We start from the raw sequence: 25,184 nt of genomic DNA on the forward strand, positions 1-25,184 counted from the left end.
GTGGTCGAACGCTCAAAACACTAAGTTGTTGGTCAAAGAGGGACAGATGGAATGCGTTTCAAAGGGAGTTTAGTAGGCTGCGACGGCCTATATACGGAGAGCCAGCCTAGGCAAGTGGATTCAGATCACGTATACCCATGGCATGAGGAATACACACCACTGATCTAGTTGCATTTGGGTTACCTTGAGTAGAAGATTCCACGGAGATAAGAAAACGCAGTAGACAGATGGTGTGCGTTTGAGAGAGAGTTGAGTGAGGTTGCATCAGCCTATACGAAGAGCTGGTCTTAAGCACGTAGCAAACAACAATGATCTAGCTACGTTTCGGTCACCTTAGCTAAATCGTTTGATGACGACGAGAAATCGCAGCAAATTTCAGAGGAAATGCGAATTCCTCTCATAGTGGAGCCAGGAGTGATTCCCTTGGCAAACGAAGCACATGGATTGCATGTTTCCAAAGTATTCAGGAGGCATGTTTAGTGTCAAGGTGGTCCGACGCTCGGAACACTCAAATGTTGGTCAAAGAGGGACAGATGGAGTGTGTTTCAGAGAGAGTTGAGTGAGGCTGCGTCGGCCTATTCGGAGAGACGGTCACGAGTGAGTAGCACACAACAATGATCTAGTTGGGTTAGGGTCACCTTAGCTACAAGATTGGACGCTGACGAGAAAACGCAGCGGATTTCAGAGGAAATGCGAATTCCTTTCATTGTCGAGCCAAACGAAGCACATGGATTTAATGTTTCCAGAGTATTGATGATGCATGTTTAGTGTCAGTGTGGTCGAACGCTCAAAACACTAAGTTGTTGGTCAAAGAGTGACAGATGGAGTGTGTTTCAAAGGGAGTTTAGTGAGGCTACGACGGCCTATATACGGAGAGCCAGCCTAGGCAAGTGGGTTTAGATCACGTATACCCGTGGCATGAGCAATACACACCACTGATCTAGTTGCATTTGGGTCGCCTTGACTAGAAGATTCGACCGAGATAAGAAAACGCAGTAGACAGATGGTGTGCGTTTCACAGAGAGTTGAGTGAGGTTGCATCAGCCTATACGAAGAGCTGGTCTTCAGTAAGTAGAAAACAACAATGATCTAGATACATTTCGGTCAAGGTGGTCGTACACTCAGAACACTCAAATGTTGGTCAAAGAGCGACAGATGGAGTGTGTTTCAGAGAGAGTTGAGGGAGGCTGCGTCGGCCTATTCGAAGAGCCGGTCACGAGTGAGTAGCACACAACAATGATCTAGCTGGCTTTGGGTCACCTTAGCTACAAGATTGGACGGCGATGAGAAAACGCAGCGGATTTCAGAGGAAATGCGAATTCCTTTCATAGTCTAGCCAAACGAAGCACATGGATTCCATGTTTCCGGAGTATTGAGGATGCATGTTTAGTGTCAGTGTGGTCGAACGCTCAAAACACTAAGTTGTTGGTCAAAAAGTGACAGATGGAGTGTGTTTCAAAGGGAGTTTAGTGAGGCTGCGACGGCCTATATACGGAGAGCCAACCTAGGCAAGTGGGTTCAGATCACGTATACCCATGGGATGAGAAATACACACCACTGATCTAGTTGCATTTGGGTCGCCTTGACTAGAAGATTCGACACCGATAAAAAAACGCACTAGACAGATGGTGTGCGTTTCAGAGAGAGTTGAGTGAGGTTGCATCAGCCTATATGAAGAGCTGGTCTTTAGTAAGTAGCAAACAATAATGATCTACCTACGTTTCGGTCACCTTAGCCAAATCGTTTGACGACGACGAGAAATCGCAGCAAATTTCAGAGGAAATGCGAATTCCTCTCATAGTGGAGCCAGGAGTGATTCCCTTGGCAAACGAAGCACATGGATTGCATGTTTCCAAAGTATTCAGGTGGCATGTTTAGTGTCAAGGTGGTCGTACACTCAGAACACTCAAATGTTGGTGAAAGAGGGACAGATGGAGTGTGTTTCAGAGAGAGTTGAGTGACGCTGCGTCGGCCTATTCGAAGAGCCGGTCACGAGTGAGTAGCACAAAACAATGATCTAGCTGGGTTTGGGTCATCTTAGCCACAAGATTGGACGGCGACGAGAAAACGCAGCGGATTTCAGAGGAAATGCGAATTCCTTTCATAGTCTAGCCAAACGAAGCACATGGATTCCTTGTTTCCAGAGTATTGAGGATGCATGTTTAGTGGCAGTGTGGTCGAACGCTCAAAACACTAAGTTGTTGGTCAAAGAGTGACAGATGGAGTGTGTTTCAAAGGGAGTTTAAAGAGGCTGTGACGGCCTATATACGGAGAGCCAGCCTAGGCAAGTGGGTTTAGATCACGTATACCCATGGCATGAGCAATACACACCACTGATCTAGTTGCATTTGGGTCGCCTTGACTAGAAGATTTGATAGTGATAAAAAAACGCACTAGACAGATGGTGTCCGTTTCAGAGAGAGTTGAGTGAGGTTGCATCAACCTATATGAAGAGCTGGTCTTGAGTAAGTAGCAAACAACAATGATCTAGATGCGTTTCGTTCACCTTAGCTAAATCGTTTGTCGGCGACGAGAAATCGCAGCAAATTTCAGAGGAAATGCGAATTCCTCTCATAGTGGAGCGAGGAGTGATTCCCTTGGAAAAGGAAGAACATGGATTGCATGTTTCCAAAGTATTCAGGAGGCATGTTTAGTGTCAAGGTGGTCGGACGCTCGGAACACTCAAATGTTGGTCAAAGAGGGACTGATGGAGTGTGTTTCAGAGAGAGTTCAGTGAGGCTACGTCGCCCTATTTGGAGAGCCGGTCACGAGTGAGTAGCACACAACAATGATCTAGCTGGGTTTGGGTCACCTTAGCTACAAGATTGGACGGCGACAAGAAAACGTAGCGGATTTCAGAGGAAATGAGAATTCCTTTCATTGTCGAGCCAAACGAAGCACATGGATTCCATGTTTCCAGAGTATTAAGGATGCATGTTTAGTGTGAGTGTGGTCGAACGCTCAAAACACTAAGTTGTTGGTCAAAGAGGGACAGATGGAGTGCGTTTCAAAGGGAGTTGAGTGAGGCTGCGACGGCCTATATACGGAGAGCTAGCCTAGGCAAGTGGGTTTAGATCACGTATACCCATGGCATGAGCAATACACACCACTGATCTAGGTACATTTGGGTCGCCTTGACTAGAAGATTCGACAGCGATAAAAAAACGCACTAGACAGATGGTGTGCGTTTCAGAGAGAGTTGAGTGAGGTTGCATTAGCCAATATGAAGAGCTGGTCTTGAGTAAGTAGCAAACAACAATGATCTAGCTACATTTCGGTCACCTTAGCTAAATCGTTTGACGACGACGAGAAATCGCAGCAAATTTGAGAGGAAATGCGAATTCCTCTCATAGTGGATCCAGGATTGCATGTTTCCAAAGTATTCAGGTGGCATGTTTAGTGTCAAGGTGGTCGTACACTCAGAACACTCAAATGTTGGTGAAAGAGGGACAGATGGAGTGTGTTTCAGAGACACTTGAGTGACGCTGCGTCGGCCTATTCGAAGAGCCGGTCACGAGTGAGTAGCACACAACAATGATCTAGCTAGGTTTGGGTCACCTTAGCTACAAGATTGGATGGCGATGAGAAAACGCAGCGGATTTCAGAGGAAATGCGAATTCCTTTCATAGTCTAGCCAAACGAAGCACATGGATTCCATGTTTCCAGAGTATTGAGGATGCATGTTTAGTGTCAGTGTGGTCGAACGCTCAAAACACTAAGTTGTTGGTCAAAGAGTGACAGATGGAGTGTGTTTCAAAGGGAGTTTAGTGAGGCTGCGACGGCCTATATACGGAGAGCCAGCCTAGGCAAGTGGGTTCAGATCACGTATACCCATGGCATGAGAAATACACACCACTGATCTAGTTGCATTTGGGTCGCCTTGACTAGAAGATTCGACAGCGATAAAAAAACGCACTAGACAGATGGTGTGCGTTTCAGAGAGAGTTGAGTGAGGTTGCATCAGCCTATACGAAGAGCTGGTCTTAAGTAAGTAGCAAACAACAATGATCTAGCTACGTTTCGGTCACCTTAGCTAAATCGTTTGACGACGACGAGAAATCGCAACAATTTTCAGAGGAAATGCGAATTCCTCTCATAGTGGAGCCAGGAGTGATTCCCTTGGCAAACGAAGCACATGGATTGCATGTTTCCAAAGTATTCAGGTGGCATGTTTAGTGTCAAGGTGGTCGTACACTCAGAACACTCAAATGTTGGTGAAAGAGGGACAGATGGAGTGTGTTTCAGAGAGAGTTGAGTGACGCTGCATCGGCCTATTCGAAGAGCCGGTCACGAGTGAGTAGCACAAAACAATGATCTAGCTGGGTTTGGGTCATCTTAGCCACAAGATTGGACGGCGACGAGAAAACGCAGCGGATTTCAGAGGAAATGCGAATTCCTTTCATAGTCTAGCCAAACGAAGCACATGGATTCCATGTTTCCAGAGTATTGAAGATGCATGTTTAGTGGCAGTGTGGTCGAACGCTCAAAACACTAAGTTGTTGGTCAAAGAGTGACAGATGGAGTGTGTTTCAAAGGGAGTTTAAAGAGGCTGTGACGGCCTATATACGGAGAGCCAGCCTAGGCAAGTGGGTTTAGATCACGTATACCCATGGCATGAGAAATACACACCACTGATCTAGTTGCATTTGGGTCGCCTTGACTAGAAGATTCGACGGAGAGAGGAAAACGTAGTAGACAGATGGTGTGCGTTTCAGAGAGAGTTGAGTTAGGTTGCATCAGCCTATACGAAGAGCTGGTCTTAAGTAAGTAGCAAACAACAATGATCTAGCTACGTTTCGGTCACCTTAGCTAAACCATTTGACGACGACGAGAAATCGCAGCAAATTTCAGAGGAAATGCGAATTCCTCTCATACTGGAGCCAGGAGTGATTCCCTTGGCAAACGAAGCACATGGATTGCATGTTTCCAAAGTATTCAGGTGGCATCTTTAGTGTCAAGGTGGTCGTACACTCAGAACACTTAAATGTTGGTCAAAGAGGGTCAGATGGAGTGTGTTTCAGAGAGAGTTGAGTGACGCTGCGTCGGCCTATTCGAAGAGCCGGTCACGAGTGAGTAGCACACAACAATGATCTAGCTGGGATTGGGTCACCTTAGCTACAAGATTGGACGACAACGAGAAAACGCCGCGGATTTCATAGGAAATGCGAATTCCTTTCATAGTCTAGCCAAACGAAGCACATGGATTCCATGTTTCCAGAAAATTCAAGAGGCATGTTTAGTGTCAAGGTGGTCGGACCTTCGGAATACTCAAATGTTGGTCAAAGAGGGACAGATGGAGTGTGTTTCAGAGAGAGTTGAGTGAGGCTGCGTCGTCCTATACGGCGAGCCGGTCATGAGTGAGTAGCGCACAACAATGATCTAGCTGCATTTGGGTCACCTTAGCTACAAGATTCGACGGCGACAAGAAAAGGCAGCGGATTTCAGAGGAAATGCGAATTCCTTTCATAGTCGGGCCATGAGTGATGCCCTTGGCAAACGAAGCAAATGGATTGCATGTTTCCAAAGTATTCAGGAGGCATGTTTAGTGTCAAGGTGGTCGGACACTCGGAACACTCAAATGTTCGTCAAAGAGGGACAGATGGAGTGTGTTTCACAGAGAGTTGAGTGAGGCTATATCGGCCTATTCGGAGATCCGGTCAGGAGTGAGTAGCACACACCAATGATCTAGCTGGGTTTGGGTCACCTTAGCTACAAGATTGGACGGCGACGAGAAAACATAGCGGATTTTAGCGAAAATGCGAATTCCTTTCATTGTCGAGCCAAACGAAGCACATGGATTCCATGTTTCCAGAGTATTGAGGATGCATGTTTAGTGTCAGTGTGGTCGAACGCTCAAAACACTAAGTTGTTGGTCAAAGAGGGACAGATGGAGTGCGTTTCAAAGGGAGTTGAGTGAGGCTGCGACGGCCTATATACGGAGAGCCAGCCTAGGCAAGTGGGTTTAGATCACGTATACCCATGGCATGAGCAATACATTTGGGTCGCCTTGACTAGAAGATTCGAGAGCGATAAAAAAACGCACTAGACAGATGGTGTGCGTTTCAGAGAGAGTTGAGTGAGGTTGCATCAGCCTATACGAAGAGCTGGTCTTAAGTAAGTAGCAAACAACAATAATCTAGCTACGTTTCGGTCACCTTAGCTTAATCGTTTGACGACGACGAGAAATCGCAGCAAATTTCAGAGGAAATGGGAATTCCTCTCATAGTGGAGCCAGGAGGGATTCCCTTGGCAAACGAACAACTTGGATTGCATATTTCCAAAGTATTCAGGTGGCATGTTTAGTGTCAAGGTGGTCGTACACTCAAAACACTCAAATGTTGGTCAAAGAGGGACAGATGGAGTGTGTTTCATAGAGAGTTGAGAAATCGCACCAAATTTCAGAGGAAATGCGAATTCCTCTCATAGTGGAGCCAGGAGTGATTCCCTTGGCAAACGAAGCACATGGATTGCATGTTTCCAAAGTATTCAGGTGGCATGTTTAGTGTCAAGGTGGTCGTACACTCAGAACACTCAAATGTTGGTGAAAGAGGGACACATGGGGTGTGTTTCAGAGAGAGTTGAGTGATGCTGCGTCGGCCTATTCAAAGAGCCGGTCACCAGTGAGTAGCACACAACAATGATCTAGCTGGGTTTGGGTCACCTTAGCTACAAGATTGGACGGCGACGAGAAAACGTAGCGGATTTCAAAGGAAATGCGAATTCCTTTCATAGTCGAGCCAAACGAAGCACATGGATTCCATGTTTCCGGAGTATTGAGGATGCATGTTTAGTGTCAGTGTGGTCGAACGCTCAAAACACTAAGTTGTTGGTCAAAGAGGGATAGATGGAGTGCGTTTCAAAGGGAGTTGACTGAGGCTGCGACGGCCTATATACGGAGAGCCAGCCTAGGCAAGTGGGTTTAGATCACGTATACCCATGGCATGAGCAATACACACCACTGATCTAGTTGCATTTGGGTCGCCTTGACTAGAAGATTCGACAGCGATAAAAAAACGCACTAGACAGATGGTGTGCGTTTCAGAGAGAGTTGAGTGAGGTTGCATCAACCTATATGAAGAGCTGGTCTTGAGTAAGTAGCAAACAACAATGATCTAGCTGCGTTTCGGTCACCTTAGCTAAATCGTTTGACGACGACGAGAAATCGCAGCAAATTTCAGAGGAAATGCGAATTCCTCTCATAGTGGAGCCAGGAGTGATTCCCTTGGCAAACGAAGGACATGGATTGCATGTTTCGAAAGTATTCACGAGGCATGTTTAGTGTCAAGGTGGCCAGACGCTCGGAACACTCAAATGTTGGTCAAAGAGGGACAGATGGAGTGTGTTTCAGAGAGAGTTGAGTGAGGCTACGTCGGCCTATTCGAAGAGCCGGTCACGAGTGAGTAGCACACAACAATGATCTAGCTGGGTTTCGGTCACCTTAGCTACAAGATTGGACGGCGACGAGAAAACGCGGCGGATTTCAGAGGAAATGCGAATTCCTTTCATAGTCTAGCCAAACGAAGCACATGGATTCCATGTTTCGAGAGTATTGAGGATGCATGTTTAGTGTCAGTGTGGTCGAACGCTCAAAACACTAAGTTGTTGGTCAAAAAGTGACAGATGGAGTGTGTTTCAAAGGGAGTTTAGTGAGGCTGCGACGGCCTATATACGGAGAGCCAACCTAGGCAAGTGGGTTCAGATCACGTATACCCATGGGATGAGAAATACACACCACTGATCTAGTTGCATTTGGGTCGCCTTGACTAGAAGATTCGACACCGATAAAAAAACGCACTAGACAGATGGTGTGCGTTTCAGAGAGAGTTGAGTGAGGTTGCATCAGCCTATATGAAGAGCTGGTCTTTAGTAAGTAGCAAACAATAATGATCTACCTACGTTTCGGTCACCTTAGCTAAATCGTTTGACAACGACGAGAAATCGCAGCAAATTTCAGAGGAAATGCGAATTCCTCTCATAGTGGAGCCAGGAGTGATTCCCTTGGCAAACGAAGCACATGGATTGCATGTTTCGAAAGTATTCACGAGGCATGTTTACTGCCAAGGTGGTCAGACGCTCGGAACACTCAAATGTTGGTCAAAGAGGGACAGATGGAGTGTGTTTCAGAGAGAGTTGAGTGAGGCTACGTCGGCCTATTCGGAGAGCCGGTCACGAGTGAGTAGCACACAACAATGATCTAGCTGGGTTTGGGTCACCTTAGCTACAAGATTGGACGGCGACGAGAAAACGCAGCGGATTTCAGAGAAAATGCGAATTCCTTTCATTGTCGAGCCAAACGAAGCACATGGATTCCATGTTTCTAGAGTATTGAGAATGCATGTTTAGTGTCGGTGTGGTCGAACGCTCAAAACACTAAGTTGTTGGTCAAAGAGGGAGAGATGGAGTGCGTTTCAAAGGGAGATGAGTGAGGTTGCGACGGCCTATATACGGAGAGCCAACCTAGGCAAGTGGGTTTAGATCACGTATACCCATGGCATGAGCAATACACACCACTGATCTAGTTGCATTTGGGTCGCCTTGACTAGAAGATTCGACACCGATAAAAAAACGCACTAGACAGATGGTGTGCGTTTCAGAGAGAGTTGAGTGAGGTTGCATCAGCCTATATGAAGAGCTGGTCTTTAGTAAGTAGCAAACAATAATGATCTACCTACGTTTCGGTCACCTTAGCTAAATCGCTTGACGACGACGAGAAATCGCAGCAAATTTCAGAGGAAATGCGAATTCCTCTCATAGTGGAGCCAGGAGTGATTCCCTTGGCAAACGAAGCACATGGATTGCATGTTTCCAAAGTATTCAGGTGGCATGTTTAGTGTCAAGGTGGTCGTACACTCAGAACACTCAAATGTTGGTGAAAGAGGGACAGATGGAGTGTATTTCAGAGAGAGTTGAGTGACGCTGCGTCGGCGTATTCGAAGAGCCGGTCCCGAGTGAGTAGCACATAACAATGATCTAGCTGGGTTTGGGTCACCTTAGCTACAAGATTGGACGGCGACGAGAAAACGCAGCGGATTTAAGAGGAAATGCAAATTCCTTTCATAGTCTAGCCAAAGGAAGCACATGGATTCCATGTTTCTAGAGTATTGAGGATGCATGTTTAGTGTCAGTGTGGTCGAACGCTCAAAACACTAAGTTGTTGGTCAAAGAGGGACTAATGGAGTGCGTTTCAAAGGGAGTTGAGTGAGGCTGCGACGGCCTATATATGGAGAGCCAGCCTAGGCAAGTGGGTTTAGATCACGTATACCCATGGCATGAGCAATACACACCACTGATCTAGTTGCATTTAGGTCGCCTTGACTAGAAGATTCGATAGTGATAAAAAAATGCACTAGACAGATGGTGTCCGTTTCAGAGAGAGTTGAGTGAGGTTGCATCAACCTATATGAAGAGCTGGTCTTGAGTAAGTAGCAAACAACAATGATCTAGATGCGTTTCGTTCACCTTACCTAAATCGTTTGACGACGAGGAGAAATCGCAAGAAATTTCAGAGGAAATGCGAATTCCTCTCATAGTGGAGCCAGGAGTGATTCCCTTGGCAAACGAAGCACATGGATTTCATGTTTCCAAAGTATTCAGGAGGCATGTTTAGTGTCAAGGTGGTCGGACGCTCGAAACACTCAAATGTTGGTCAAAGAGGGACAGATGGAGTGTGTTTCACAGAGAGTTGAGTGAGGCTACGTCGCCCTATTCGGAGAGCCGGTCACGAGTGAGTAGCACACAACAATGATCTAGCTGGGTTTGGGTCACCTTAGCTACAAGATTCGACGGCGACAAGAAAACGCAGCGGATTTCAGAGGAAATGCGAATTCATTTCATTGTCGAGCCAAACGAAGCACATGGATTCCATGATTCCAGAGTATTAAGGATGCATGTTTAGTGTAAGTGTGGTCGAACGCTCAAAACACTAAGATGTTGGTCAAAGAGGGACAGATGGAGTGCGTTTCAAAGGGAGTTGAGTGAGGCTGCGACGGCCTATATACGGAAGGCTAGCCTAGGCAAGTGGGTTTAGATCACGTATACCCATGGCATGAGCAATACACACCACTGATCTAGGTACATTTGGGTCGCCTTGACTAGAAGATTCGACAGCGGATAAAAAACGCACTAGACAGATGGTGTGCGTTTCAGAGAGATTTGAGTGAGGTTGCATCAGCCTATATGAAGAGCTAGTCTTGAGTAAGTAGCAAACAACAATGATCTAGCTACGTTTCGGTCACCTTAGCTAAATCGTTTGACGACGACGAGAAATCGCAGCAAATTTGAGAGGAAATGCGAATTCCTCTCATAGTGGAGCCAGGAGTGATTCCCTTGGCAAACGAAGCACATGGATTGCATGTTTACAAAGTATTCAGGTGGCATGTTTAGTGTCAAGGTGGTCGTACACTCAGAACACTCAAATGTTGGTCAAAGAGGGACAGATGGAGTGTGTTTCAGAGACAGTTGAGTGACGCTGCGTCGACCTATTCGAAGAGCCGGTCACGAGTGAGTAGCACACAACAATGATCTAGCTGGGTTTGGGTCACCTTAGGTGCAAGATTGGACGGCGACGAGAAAACGCGGAGGATTTCAGAGGAAATGCGAATTCCTTTCATAGTCTAGCCAAACGAAGCACATGGATTCCATGTTTCCAGAGTATTGAGGATGCATGTTTAGTGTCAGTGTGGTCGAACGCTCAAAACACTAAGTTGTTGGTCAAAGAGGGACAGATGGAGTGCGTTTCAAAGGGAGTTTAGTAGGCTGCGACGGCCTATATACGGAGAGCCAGCCTAGGCAAGTGGGTTCAGATCAGGTATACCCATGGCATGAGAAATACACACCACTGATCTAGTTGCATTTGGGTCGCCTTGACTAGAAGATTCGACAGCGATAAAAAAACGCACTAGACAGATGGTGTGCGTTTCAGAGAGAGTTGAGTGAGGTTGCATCAGCCTATACGAAGAGCTGGTCTTAAGTAAGTAGCAAACAACAATGATCTAGCTACGTTTCGGTCACCTTAGCTAAATCGTTTGACGACGACGAGAAATCGCAACACTTTTCAGAGGAAATGCGAATTCCTCTCATAGTGTAGCCAGGAGTGATTCCCTTGGCAAACGAAGCACATGGATTGCATGTTTCCAAAGTATTCAGAAGGCATGTTTAGTGTCAAGGTGGTCGGACGCTCGGAACACTCAAATGTTGGTCAAAGAGGGACAGATGGAGTGTGTTTCAGAGAGAGTTGAGTGAGGCTGCGTCGGCCTATTCGGAGAGCCGGTCACGAGTGAGTAGCACACAACAATGATCTAGCTGGGTTTGGGTCACCTTAGCTACAACAATGGACGGCGACGAGAAAACGCAGCGGATTTCAGAGGAAATGCGAATTCCTTTCATTGTCGAGCCAAACGAAGCACATGGATTCCATGTTTCCAGAGTATTGAGGATGCATGTTTAGTGTCAGTGTGGTCGAACGCTCAAAACACTAAGTTGTTGGTCAAAGAGTGACAGATGGAGTGTGTTTCAAAGGGAGTTTAGTGAGGCTACGACGGCCTATATACGGAGAGCCAGCCAAGGCAAGTGGGTTCAGATCACGTATCCCCGTAGCATGAGCAATACACACCACTGATCTAGTTGCATTTGGGTCGCCTTGACTAGAAGATTCGACGGAGATAAGAAAACGCAGTAGACAGATGGTGTGCGTTTCAGAGAGAGTTGAGTGAGGTTGCATCAGCCTATACGAAGAGCTGGTCTTAAGTAAGTAGCAAACAACAATTATCAAGCTACGTTTCGGTCACCTTCGCTAAATCGTTTGACGACGACGAGAAATCGTAGCAAATTTCAGAGGAAATGCGAATTCCTCTCATAGTGGAGCCAGGAGTGATTCCCTTGGCAAACGAAGCACATGGAATGCATGTTTCCAAAGTATTCAGGTGGCATGTTTAGTGTCAAGGTGGTCGTACACTCAGAACACTCAAATGTTGGTGAAAGAGGGACAAATGGAGTGTGTTTCAGAGAGAGTTGAGTGACGCTGCGTCGGCCTATTCGAAGAGCCGGTCACGAGTGAGTAGCACACAACAATGATCTAGTTGGGTTTCGGTCACCTTAGCTACAAGATTGGAGGGCGACGAAAAAACGCGGCGGATTTCAGAGGAAATGCGAATTCCTTTCATAGTCTAGCCAAACGAAGCACATGGATTCCATGTTTCGAGAGTATTGAGGATGCATGTTTAGTGTCAGTGTGGTCGAACGCTCAAAACACTAAGTTGTTGGTCAAAAAGTGACAGTTGGAGTGTGTTTCAAAGGGAGTTTAGTGAGGCTGCGACGGCCTATATACGGAGAGCCAACCTAGGCAAGTGGGTTCAGATCACGTATACCCATGGCATGAGAAATACACACCACTGATCTAGTTGCATTTGGGTCGCCTTGACTAGAAGATTCGACGGAGATAAGAAAACGTAGTAGACAGATGGTGTGCGTTTGAGAGAGAGTTGAGTGAGGTTCCATCAGCCTATACGAAGAGTTGGTCTTAAGTAAGTAGCAAACAACAACGATCTAGCTAGGTTTCGGTCACCTTTGCTAAATCGTTTGACGACGACGAGAAATCGCAGCAAATTTCAGAGGAAATGCGAATTCCTCTCATAGTGGAGCCAAGAGTGATTCCGTTGGCAAACGAAGCACATGGATTTCTTTTTTTTAAAGTATTCAGGTGGCATGTTTAGTGTCAAGGTGGTCGTACACTCAGAACACTCAAATGTTGGTCAAAGAGGGACAGATGGAGTGTGTTTCAAAGGGGGTTTAGTGAGGCTGCGACGGCCTATATACGGAGAGCCAACCTAAGCAAGTGGGTTCAGATCACGTATACCCATGGCATGAGAAATACACACCACTGATCTAGTTGCATTTGGGTCGCCTTGACTAGAAGATTCGACGGAGATAAGAAAACGCAGTAGACAGATGGTGTGCATTTGAGAGAGAGTTGAGTGAGGTTGCATCAGCCTATACAAAGAGCTGGTCTTAAGTAAGTACCAAACAACAACGATCTAGCTACGTTTCGGTCACCTTTGCTAAATCGTTTGACGACGACGAGAAATCGCAGCAAACTTCAGAGGAAATGCGAATTCCTCTCATAGTGGAGCCAAGAGTGATTCCCTTGGCAAACGAAGCACATGGATTGCATGTTTCCAAAGTATTCAGGTGGCATGTTTAGTGTCAAGGTGGTCTTACACTCAGAACACTCAAATGTTGGTCAAAGAGGGACAGATGGAGTGTGTTTCAGAGAGAGTTGAGTGACGCTGCGTCGGCCTATTCGAAGAGCCGGTCACGAGTGAGTAGCACACAACAATGATCTAGCTGGGTTTGGGTCACCTTAGCTACAAGATTGGACGGCGACGAGAAAACGTAGCGGATTTCAGAGGAAATGCGAATTCCTTTCATAGTCTAGCCAAACGAAGCACATGGATTCCATGTTTCTAGAGTATTGAGGATGCATGTTTAGTGTCAGTGTGGTCGAACGCTCAAAACACTAAGTTGTTGGTCAAAGAGTGACAGATGGAGTGTGTTCCAAAGTGAGTTTAGTGAGGCTGCGACGGCCTATATACGGAGAGCCATCCTAGGCAAGTGGGTTCAAATCACGTATACCCATGGCATGAGAAATACACACCACTTATCTAGTTGCATTTGGGTCGCCTTGACTAGAAGATTCGACGGAGATAAGAAAACGCAGTAGACAGATGGTGTGCGTTTGAGAGAGAGTTGAGTGAGGTTGCATCAGCCTATACGAAGAGCTGGTCTTAAGTAAGTAGCAAACAACAATGATCTAGCTACGTTTGGGTCACCTTAGATAAAACATTTGACGACGACGAGAAATCGCACCAAATTTCAAAGGAAATGCGAATTCCTCTCATAGTGGAGCCAAGAGTGATTCCCTTGGCAAATGAAGCACATGGATTGCATGTTTCCAAAGTATTCAGGAGGCACGTTTAGTGTCAAGGTGGTCGGACGCTCGAAACACTCAAATGTTGGTCAAAGAGGGACAGATGGAGTGTGTTTCAGAGAGAGTTGAGTGAGGCTGCGTCGGCCTATACGGAGAGCCCGTCACGAGTGAGTAGCACACAACAATGATCTAGTTGCGTTTGGGTCACCTTAGCTACAAGATTGGACGGCGACGAGAAAACGCAGCGGATTTCAGAGGAAATGCGAATTCCTTTCATAGTCGAGCCAGGAGTGATTCGCTTGGCACACTAAGCACACAGATTCTATGTTTCGTGAGTATTGAGCATGCATGTTTAGTGTCAATGTGGTCAGACGCTCGGAACACTCAGATGTTGGTCAAAGAGGGATAGATGGAGTGTGTTTCAGAGGGAGTTGAGTGAGGCTTGGTTGGGCTATACAGAGAGCCGGTCTTGGCAAGTGGGTTTGGATCGCATATACCCATGGAGTGAGTAGCACACAACAAAGATCTGGCTGTTTTTGGGTCGCCTTTTCTACAAGATTCGACGGCGACGGAAAAACATAGTGGACTTTAGAGAAAATGCAAATTCCTTTCATAGTCGAGCCAGGATTAATTCCCTTGGCAAATGAAGCACATGGATTGCATGTTTTCAGAGTATTGAGGAGGCATGTTTAGTGTCAATGTGGTCGGACGCTCGGAACTCTCGGATGTTGGTCAAAGAGGGACAGATGGAGTGCGTTTCAGAGGGAGTTGAGTGAGTCTACGTCGGCCTATACAGAGAGCCGGTCTTGGCAAGTGGGTTTGGATCCCATATACCCATGGAGTGAGTAGCACACAACAAAGATCTGGCTGTGTTTGGGTCGCCTTTGCTACAAGATTCGACGTCAACAGAAAAACACAGCGGACTTTAGAGGAAATGCAAATTCCTTTCATAGTCGAGCCAGGATTGATTCCCTTGGCAAATGAATCACATGGATTGCATGTTTCCAGAGTATTGAGGAGGCATGTTTAGTGTCAATGTGGTCGGATGCTCGGAACTCTCAGATGTTGGTCAAAGAGGGACAGATAGAGTGCGTTTCAGAGGGAGTTGAGTGAGGCTACGTCGGCCTATACAAAGAGCCGGTCTTGGCAAGTGGATTTGGATCCCGTATACCCATGGAGTGAGTAGCACACAACAAAGATCTGGCTGCGTTTGAGTCGCCTTTGCTACAAGATTCGACGGCGACGGAAAAACGCATCGGACTTTAGAGGAAATGCGAATTTCTTTCATAGTCGAGCCAAGATTGATTCCCTTGGCAAATGAAGCACATGGATTGCATGTTTCCATAGTATTGAGGAGGCATGTTTAGTGTCAATGTGGTCGGACGCTCGGAAATCTCAGATATTGGTCAAAGATGGACAGATGGAGTGCATTTCAGAGGGCGTTGAGTGAGGCTACGTCGGCCTATACAGAGAGCCGGTATTGGCAAGTGGGTTTGGATCCCGTATACCCATGGAGTGAGTAGCACAACAATGATCTAGCTACGTTTGGGTCGCCTTCGCTACAAGATTCAGCGGCAACGGAAAAACAATGGATTTCAGAGAGAATGTGCATTCCTCCATCTAAAACACACTGTATCTGTCCCTCCTACAGCTATGACGACCCAAACGCAGCCACATCATTGGTGCGTATTGCTCACACCATTGGATCCAAATCCACTTGCCAAGACCGGTCCTCCCTGTAATGCCGAAGCAACCTCACTTAACTCCCTTTGAATCGCACTCCATTTGTCTCTCTTTGACCAACATCTCAGGATTCTAGGCATCCCAACCTTGACACTAAACACGTCTCCTGAAATTGTCTCTTCCATTTCAGAGACAATGCACATTCCTTTCAGAGAGGAGCAAGGAGTGGTTCCCTTGGCGAACAAAGCCCATGGAGTGCATGTTTTCAAAGTATTAGGCTGGTCAAAGAGCTGTTTTGAAGAATACATAGAAAAAAGCTCGGTCAATGGACAAAGAGCTCAAGAAAAATGCTAGCCAAGCAAGCTATTTTTGTAGGGCCATAGAAAGAAGCTCGCTCCATGGACAAAAAGCTTGCTTTGTACCCTTCCCCCTCGGCGAGAGTAGTGGTACAATTCACGGGAGTAGATAAGATGGTTATCAACCCATGGGAGTCCATACACTTCCTTGCTGAGAGTTTCTGCGATGGCACAACTTTCACTTTCAACTTTGCTTCATATTCTCCCATATAAGAGGGCAAAGTTCTTAGAGATATAGGTTGGCTATCCCAAGATCTCATGGATCCCTTGTCTCCACAATAAGAGCGCATCTCTAGATCTGCTTGAGGTCCTACCTCAAATTCTTTAATAGGAGGAAGAAAGAAATCTCCTCCCATACTGGTTTTGTTAACCCTTTGGCTTGACTCATTAGCTTCATTGGATTCCCTTATCTACCTCCAAAGATTATTCAAGCCTTGATCCCCTTTATACATTTCCAGTATGATAGGTTGAAAACATTCAGACGACTGATCTATCATGTTCAACAGTATCCCAGGTTTTTCAATTGATTGTTCAAGTTCCAATTCAGTTTTGAGGCTAACAACTGTCCTTTCAGATCCGTGTGTTGGAGGGTTTCTCGATATTGATACTCAAAGTTCTACCCACTTCACTGGTTTCTTTGCAGTTGGATCTAGCAAGGTTTGGATTGTTTGGATCATCTTTTGACACATTTTCAGTCTTTGTTTTTCTAGCTCTGCATAGGGATATGTCATCCATATTTGTTCTTGCGTCTGGTTGATTTTAAGCCTTGATCCATAAGCCTTCAAGATTGCGTCTAGATCCTCGTTTACTTTCTTGACTAGCACCGATCCTTCTGATCCCACACTTTTGGTTTCCCTTTTCTTCTCAAGCTCTATGTCTGTTGGCATTTTTTATTTTTGAATTGTTTGTCCTTCAAGTTTTTCCAATCTGTCTTGCTTTGTTTCAATTCTTCTGCTAGGGTGGTTTGTTCTCTTTCTTTCCTAGACTCTACACGTGCTTTCTTAGACTCTACACATGCTTTCCTAGACTTTCATGTGTTTTGTTGGCTTTTTTGTTCAATGCTAGGTGCTTTCAGTCTTGGTTCTTTGATTACAGGTTTCCCTTTCTCTTTTTGAGCTTGAGCTTGTGTGATAACCTGTATAGGTATTACTGTTTTGTTTTATGAACCACTACTGGAGGGGATTGCCTCCAAGATGTTTAAAGTTGTTTTAGCTGCTTTGTTTGGTTTTTCTGGAAAATTGGCAATCAAATGATTGATACCGCATCCTTGACAATACACATTGACCCGAACAATTTCCGTATAAGGACAGTCTTTCATGAGGTGGTCACCTCAAAATTTATAGCATGGTCCTAGTAGTTGTCATGGAGCTCCTTGAACTTCCCCTTGTTAATAAGCTGGTCTCAGTCCATTGAATCCCCATTGGCTATGAGCAGCAATGTTCGCTCATCCAAGCTATATCTACTTTCTCTTGCATCATGTGCCGTAGCCCAACATTGCCAATCATGCTCCATGGTTCTAGTGCTCTCAGTTGTTTTAGAGGGTAGTATGCAGGAAAAGCCATAATTCCACTTGGCTCTTCATAATAGATAGGTATAGGCACTAAGGCTTGTTTCTTTGGTTCCTCCATAGTGGGCGTATACCTAATACCTATCGGTCTTGATCCTAGGAGTGGTGGTTGCTGCCTCAAAATTGGTTGTGGTTTCTCAACCCCAACTGGCTCTTGCAAATTCCCTACCATATAAGGAGCCATTGGTGGTATTTGAGGTGATGCTACTTGTACCTCTGGAACATACTATCATTCTCGCACGTAACCCCTATTGTAGTAGCACTCTTCAATCACGTGATTTGTCCATTTTTGTTCAATTGTGCACCGCTTTAGTTGCTTAGCCTTCGGCTTAGCAAATGGGCTAATCCGCTTCAGTACCTCCTCTATGAGTCACTCTTGATTTACTGCCAGTTTGTTTCATTGTGTTGATTTCATGGACTTAGTTCCACTTTGTTGAGATGATGAATCATCATCTCTATCTCTCTGATCTCTTTCCTTGTAGATCACACAATTGTCTACTAGGAATAAAGCCTCTTTGGTTAACTCATTTAGAGTGGGGCTTTTCTTCATATGAAAATCCTTTTGAAGATCTGTATTTGTCAATCTCTAGATAAATATCAACATGAGTCTGGATTGAGTAGGTAGTTCTTCCATTGGACATAATTTTACAAATCATTTCAATCATAGGGCTGCCTTCCTTATAGATTCTCCCTCTTTCTTCTTGAACTTATGGATTTGAGAGACAGTATTGTGGGATGAGAGAATTCCTCCACAAATTTGTCAAACACTTCTTAGATGGTCTCAAAATCCCGTCTTTCAACAGAATCAAACCAGGTGGCAGCGTCTTCCTCCAAGGTGAGTCCAAATCCAACAAATTGTGTATCAAAGTCTCTGACCTCTTTCTCTTGGATCACTCTCAAGAACGTTTCCACGTGGTCTCTAGGGTCTCTTTCCCCTAAATATTTCTTGTTCCCCATTTTTTGACTTGAGAAGGTCTAGCACGCCTCTGATCTACCAGCCTATCAATCGAATCCCCTCGTCCCTCCCCCTTACAGGTTCTCATTCATATCTCAATCCTCCGTCAAATGGTTCTCCCACTCCATGTCCTCTATATGACCTTTCAACAGGTGGTTCCGCTGCAAATCTTCTTTCCGTCTTGATTCTCTCCATATACACGAATCCTACTATGGTCGGTACCGTTGTTGATTCCTTGCCCCCTTTGGGATAAGACTAAGAATAAATAGGCATTGGAGAGACTATAGGGGTCACATATGATCCGTTTGTAATAGGGACCTCTCCTCTATAGAACTCTTGCTCCTTTGTTACTATGGGTCGCAATCAAGATTGCAACGTCTTAGGATTTGGGTTGAAAACGAAGGAAAAATTGGAGTTTCAACCACTCTGGTTGTCTAGGGGAAATATACTCGTATCCTCTATTTCCTCAAAGGGATTTGTAGATTTGCTAGGGGTGGGGTTTAGTCCTTGATTTTTCACTAGATCTATTGGAATTGCTCCAATAACTATCAATCTAGCTACCTCCACTTTCTCTATCAGCACATACTCCCTTCCGTATTTGTCTACATATATTATGAGACTCCCTTCTTCTGACTCGTACGAGAACAAGTATAAAATATTTATGTGCCTAACTCGAAGGTGTAAGGTTTTAGACACCGAAAATACTTTTTGACTCTCCCATTCAGGTACTCATAGATTCTGACCATCCCTTGGTTAGTCATCAATTTAGTCTCCTTTTTGTCAAACACCAGGGTGGCGTTAGGTAGGGCTATCCTTGAAGGTATTTTGGTGATTTCAAAAACTATCTTCCCTTTTACATTATTGTCCCCGTATTTGTTATAGTTCTTTGGGTTCTTGAAAATTAGGTAATGTATTCCCTCATCATCTTAAAATCTATCCCCGTCATCATACACGAGAAGGGCTTCCACTCCTTCAGCTGATTTTTCTTCAATACCTATGCGTTTACGTCCCCTTTCATCAGCATATACCAGATCCCCATGGGAATTTGGTCTTTCTAAACAAAGGGTTATAAATTTCATCATCCGAGTGGGGTTCTTAGAGGTGCTACCTCCTACTACTTGGCTTGGTCGGTTAACATTGGTGTTTTGGTCAGCCATGAGGTAAATAGATTGCTCTGAAGAGGTATCAGTCCCACTTTTGTCTTCTATAATTGGTGCAAGTGGATTTATTATTTCTCGGGTTACGCTCTCCTCTGTAGACACTAGGCTGACTTGATCTCCTTGTGATATCTAGTCTCTTTGGAGATTTCTTCACGATCTTAGATACATCAATTGCTTAACACACAACTATCAATCCAAACCTTTTACCTCAAAAGTTTGCTCCATCGTTCCTTATTCTCGCTATTCTTTCAACTCTCACATTGGTTGACTGATTGTACTTTTGGTTCGTATTGATTTGTTGGACCTTGTTGATGGCTATCTGTATAAAACTTTAGACTCTCCAAATCTTTGTCAAACAGTGATTCTCACTTTAGTAATATTCAGTGTAGATTAGTAAGACCATGCGAGTACTTTCCATCCAAAGTTTGTTTTGGGGAGGGATGGTTTCCTATGTATGTTCTTCACACTGGTTTGACTGGTAAAATGGGTTGTTAGAGTTAAGTGAAACACTTTGGCAGGCTCAATCCAATCAAATAAGCTCTAATTCTGGCCCTTAGACATTATACGTTGTTGGGCGCATTTTTGACACCTCGTTTTTTGTAGATTTGTACATACATACATGACGCCCGATGTCAAAAGTGTGTGTGGGATTTATTTTGTGGGGTTTTTAGCTTTATTTAGCAAGCACATGTACATGCAAGGCAAGTCACTAGTATAGTGGCAACTGTTGGGCTGTTGTAAGTGCCCGTGAGTGAGTTTTTTGAAGGGAGCCTTGTATATAAATAAAACTCATGTACAAACTAAAAAAATTTCAGTCAAATATCAGAAATTTGCAGTTTTTGGGTTGTTGTGGCTTCTTGATGCTTTTGGATGCAGTTTTTTGCCCTCGACTAGCCTTTCTACGTGTAGTCGGCCATGGTAGCTTGCTGTTCGCACCAAATTTGCACATAGAGGTACATAGAATTGAAATTTGTGGTCTTCACAGCTTTTGTTGTAGAAAATGAAGAGAATTTTTGAGGCATAAAGCATCCCTTTTGGAGTTGTGGTTTGGGAGATACAGTCTATTTACCACAGCGCACAGGATATGGCATCTTGCAGCCAGTTTGGTGTATGGTAGGTTGTGGAAGCTCTCTTGTTTGGAGATGTGTGTACACTTCATTTTTCTTTTTTGAAGAGTTATTTTTTGAAGGTGGATCTCTTTCTCTCGAGTGCATTGGTCAACGTGTGCTGTAAATCCATGCCAGGGTAAGTGCTTCCTAATTTTCATGGTGGTCTTTTGGGTGGGCGTGTGCTGGTAAATTCCCAAGAGATCACTTGTCTTTGATTTGTGCTTTTGTTGAGTTTATTTTGATACTGTTGGTGGTGCTGATCTTGTGTCTTGAGCGCTATTGGGAGACATTGCTATAGAGGTGCCCCTTGCTCTTGTTTTCCTAGCAATGCGTATAATGTTTATCTGGCAAAAATGAGAAGATTTCTTATTCAAAAATTCTCTACCATACAAGTAACTCTCAGAAGCTTTCAAAGTTGGATTTGAGCCAATTTTGCGCAAGTTATCATCAGTTCAAACCTCACTCTGGTCCAATTTTTGTTCTTTGGTACTTAATGGCCCAAATATGCTCCAATTTTTAGGGAATCTTGACTATTGGCTTCCAATGTCCCTTAGAATACTAGGATATGCACAAACTTAGATTTTGGAGTCAATAGGGTCAAAAACACAGCATACGCATATGATGTCTTGTATAGTCTCAGAAGTTCAAAACTTTGTTCAAAGTCATCAAAAATACATCATGTGTGTATGATGTCCTTTTGCTCAGAATGAGATGAATCTTGCTCTAAAGGTTGCTCAACACTTAAGGAACTCACATCTACTTTTTGACTTGAATTTAAACCAATTTTGTGCAATTTACAGTCAAATTGGGTGTGCAAAATGTCTGGACTGTTTCTTAGCCTTTTCTAGCTCAGAATTTGAGCCAAATGCAATGAAATTTAGTCTATGGACATCTTAAATGCTTTAGGACATTAGGAAACACTTACTTGTACAATTTGACTCTAATCTGGGCCAATACACATCATACACGTATGATGTCTTTTTCTTCAGACTAGACTTATGTTTCTTCCCAAGGTTCTCCTCTATGAGTATATCAAATATAGGTGCTCAAAATCAAATATATGGACTTGTTCTTTGTTAATGACTAGAGTTTGTAAAATTTTCTTTAATTGTCACGTTGGTTGTGCAAATGATGTGAAATCTTGCAATCAAGCTTAGAATAACCTTCCAAGTGCTTTGGTGATGCCAAATATGCTGGTTAGCACTCAAATCTAAACTGGAGACATCATACGTGTATGATGTCTATCATCTCAAAATTCACATCTATTTCTATTGTAAGTTCCCCTTTTTATCAGAAACATGTACATGTGTTTACAACAAAATTTAAAGCTCAAAAGTGTTCACAAACACAAGTTTTTGCTTTTTTCAATCACAACCACTTCATCTTTTGGCTTTTAATCCCCAAATCTATGCAAAAATTCCCCATTGAAGGTGTCACTAGGGTATAAGGACTCTTTTGAACACAATGGTATAGTCAATTTTCATAATTTTGGTCTCTTTTTAGCCCTTGAGACATTATACGTGTATAATGTCTAACCTTGCAGATTTGTGCTTTTTATGTGCAGAACCCTCCCAAATGTCTTCTTAAGTTCTCAACAACCCTCAATCATGCATAACCTTTTGTGAACTTTGTTTTTTGCACTGTCTAGACTAAGAATTAACTTCTTTTTAAGATTTCAATGCAAATAAACAACTCAAGCAAATCTTCATTGATGGACAGCTCTAGATCAAGATCAAATCATCTACCTAAAGCTACTCCTAAACATAAAAATTTGGATTTTGCAATTGTGAGTAGATAAACACTCAACTGACACACAATTGTGAGTAGATAAACACTCAACTGACACACAATGACTAGCTAAAGCTCAAAGATCAAAACATATACAAATCTAAATCAAAACCATCTACACGGGTGACCAAGTCAAGACACACGCTCCCTAGCACCTCTCTATGGATCCTAGCTAAACTAAGATAAAAAGAATACTCTTGCAAACTAGAGGGACTCTCACTTCATAGGATTGGTCTAAGGTGACCTACCTAGGGCTTCGTTCCCTGGCAGCAGTGCCAATGGTGGTGGGTACGCTGCAAGCAAACGCTAGCATAGCGAGAAAAAAATCAACAACTCTATGTCAGCCAAGGACAAACCCGTAGGCACATGGAAACAAGAAGATGGATGTTAAGCACCTTCTCAATCTTCTATGAAAAACTCTACTCGAGGAAATCAAATCTAACCATTTGATTCACTAATGAAAGCATCTCAACCTATGATGCTCAAGCTATCCAAAACTAGACCAAACGTATTCAATATGTCACAAAACTCATAGGGCACGCTCCACTTATCAACAGATCAAGAACCTATGGACTATGACTTGGTATCCCATCTCTAACCACCTCGTGCAACAATCGTGTATAGAGATAGGCAGCAAAATAGAGGTCACCACTTTTTGATTTGTAAGATCCTAATATGTAGCTCTGCTCGTCGTGAACCCCATAGTTATGAGGAGATCACATTAACGGAAACATGGCTAGCAAGAAAACTCACCCAGAAACTCGTAGGAGCTTGCTTCACGAGACGACGCCGGAATCGTGCAAACTTGGTGTTGGATTGAAGCCCTAGCTATTGCTAATGCATCCGTGTCTCTTCCGCAATGGGGCTTTTGTAGAGTGCGTAGGGAAGAGAAGAAATCTCTCTCTCTCTCTCTCTCTCTCTCTCTCTCTCTCTCTCTCTCTCTCTCTCTCTCTCTCTCTCTCTCTCTCTCTCTCTCTCTCAGACATAGCACATAATAAATTTCGGCTTTGATTAATTCAAAAGTTAGCTTAGGGTTACCAAAATTGGCTTATATACAATTCCTTATTAGAGGCTTGTTGCCACAAAGAATATTGGCCGCTCAAATATTACAAAATTATCATTCCGCCTCCAAAATAATGATACAAAAAATAGGGAAGGCTTCTTCTGTGGTTATCCGTCAACACACATGCTATAAAATTTAATTCAAGTTATGCATATATTTCATAGGTGACCCTAGAGAATCCCATCTTAAGAAAAGCATTGACCAAAACATAGGGTTTATCCTAGGAAACATGCCATTTGGTTGTAAACTAGGAAATTAATATTAAGGAAAGACTCCTTGACTAGGAAAGAATGTTTTTGGTATTGTTTTTCATAGACTCTACTTACCGGCAACTTATTTGGTGTGAGATGACACCCACTATGCACCATTGTTGCTGTGAGAAGAGTACATCTAGGTTGGCCCAGTGGAATACTCAGGGAACTTGAAGATGCACCAATGTTTCTTGAAGAGAATCTTACTCCTTAACAAGTAAAGGTTTAAAGGGTTGGAATTATGAAGTTTTTTTTTGGTGTAAAGAACACCATGATTGGGTATACACAAGATTCCACCTCTCCTAAGGAGGCAAGCAATAATTTATTCTTACTAGATGCAATGAGCACAAGGTGAGGAATAAAGAATGGAAAAGAGATCTAAACACTATAAAGAAGATGGTTCTCTCTCTCAATGATATGTCTTAAAGATAAAGGAAATTTTTGAATCCCTTGCACATGTTGATTGGTTTTATGATTGATGATATGTTTACTTGAAAGCATGCTTACGTGCTTTAGGGACAACATGCAAGAAATTCAAAATCTCTATTTATGCTCAAGATTTTTTTTAGATTTTGACAAGTCCTCTACTTTGTTTTTGTGGAAGAAAGGGACATTAATGAAGACTCATCCTCATAAAGTACAAATAGTTCAAAGCAGCCCTTCTATAATAAAAACATAGTTAACAATAGAGGATACGGTGTTAGCGTGCAAATGAGAAGGAAAATGAATGCCTCTATAGCCTTGCACGAGCCACACCATCGGAAGGAAAACTCTTGCAGGATCCAAAACACCTATGGTAACCACCTATGGGAATTTATGAAAAACCCTCCAAGCATGAGACATGCTTGAAATTAAAAGAAACCAAGGACATCATGACAAAGCTAATCTTGTGGGGATGTCCGTAGAGTATCCATAGGCAAAAAAGAGATGAAAGATGAGGAAGTTATGGCAGCCCGAACCGGGGGCGCTCTCTTTCTTTCTCAAAAATGATCTCTTTGGAAGTTGTGTGGGTGTTGTAGCTATTAAAATGGGGTATTTCTTATCTTTTATCCCCAAGATTTTTCTCTCTCTTCTTAGCCAACAAGGTTCTCTGCTCATGCATCTTTTAATTGGCTCCTTTTAGGCCTTTTTTGGGCAAAAAATGAGCTGTCGGTGACCCTTTGACCAAGGAATGGGGTGGGGGCAAGTGGCCGAGGACCAAAATAAGTGGCCAAGTGCCTGTCCATGTAGTGTGAACTCCCAAAATGTGTCATCTCTCTCCCCATGAGCCCACGAGTCCCCCATAGCCAAGCCTTGAGAGAGCTCCTCTCCCTTTGATACACCTATAT

The sequence above is a fragment of the Adiantum capillus-veneris genome, chromosome 22 (genome assembly GCF_014529385.1).
Source record: "Adiantum capillus-veneris isolate H3 chromosome 22, ASM1452938v2, whole genome shotgun sequence".
NCBI classification, from domain to species: domain Eukaryota; kingdom Viridiplantae; phylum Streptophyta; class Polypodiopsida; order Polypodiales; family Pteridaceae; genus Adiantum; species Adiantum capillus-veneris.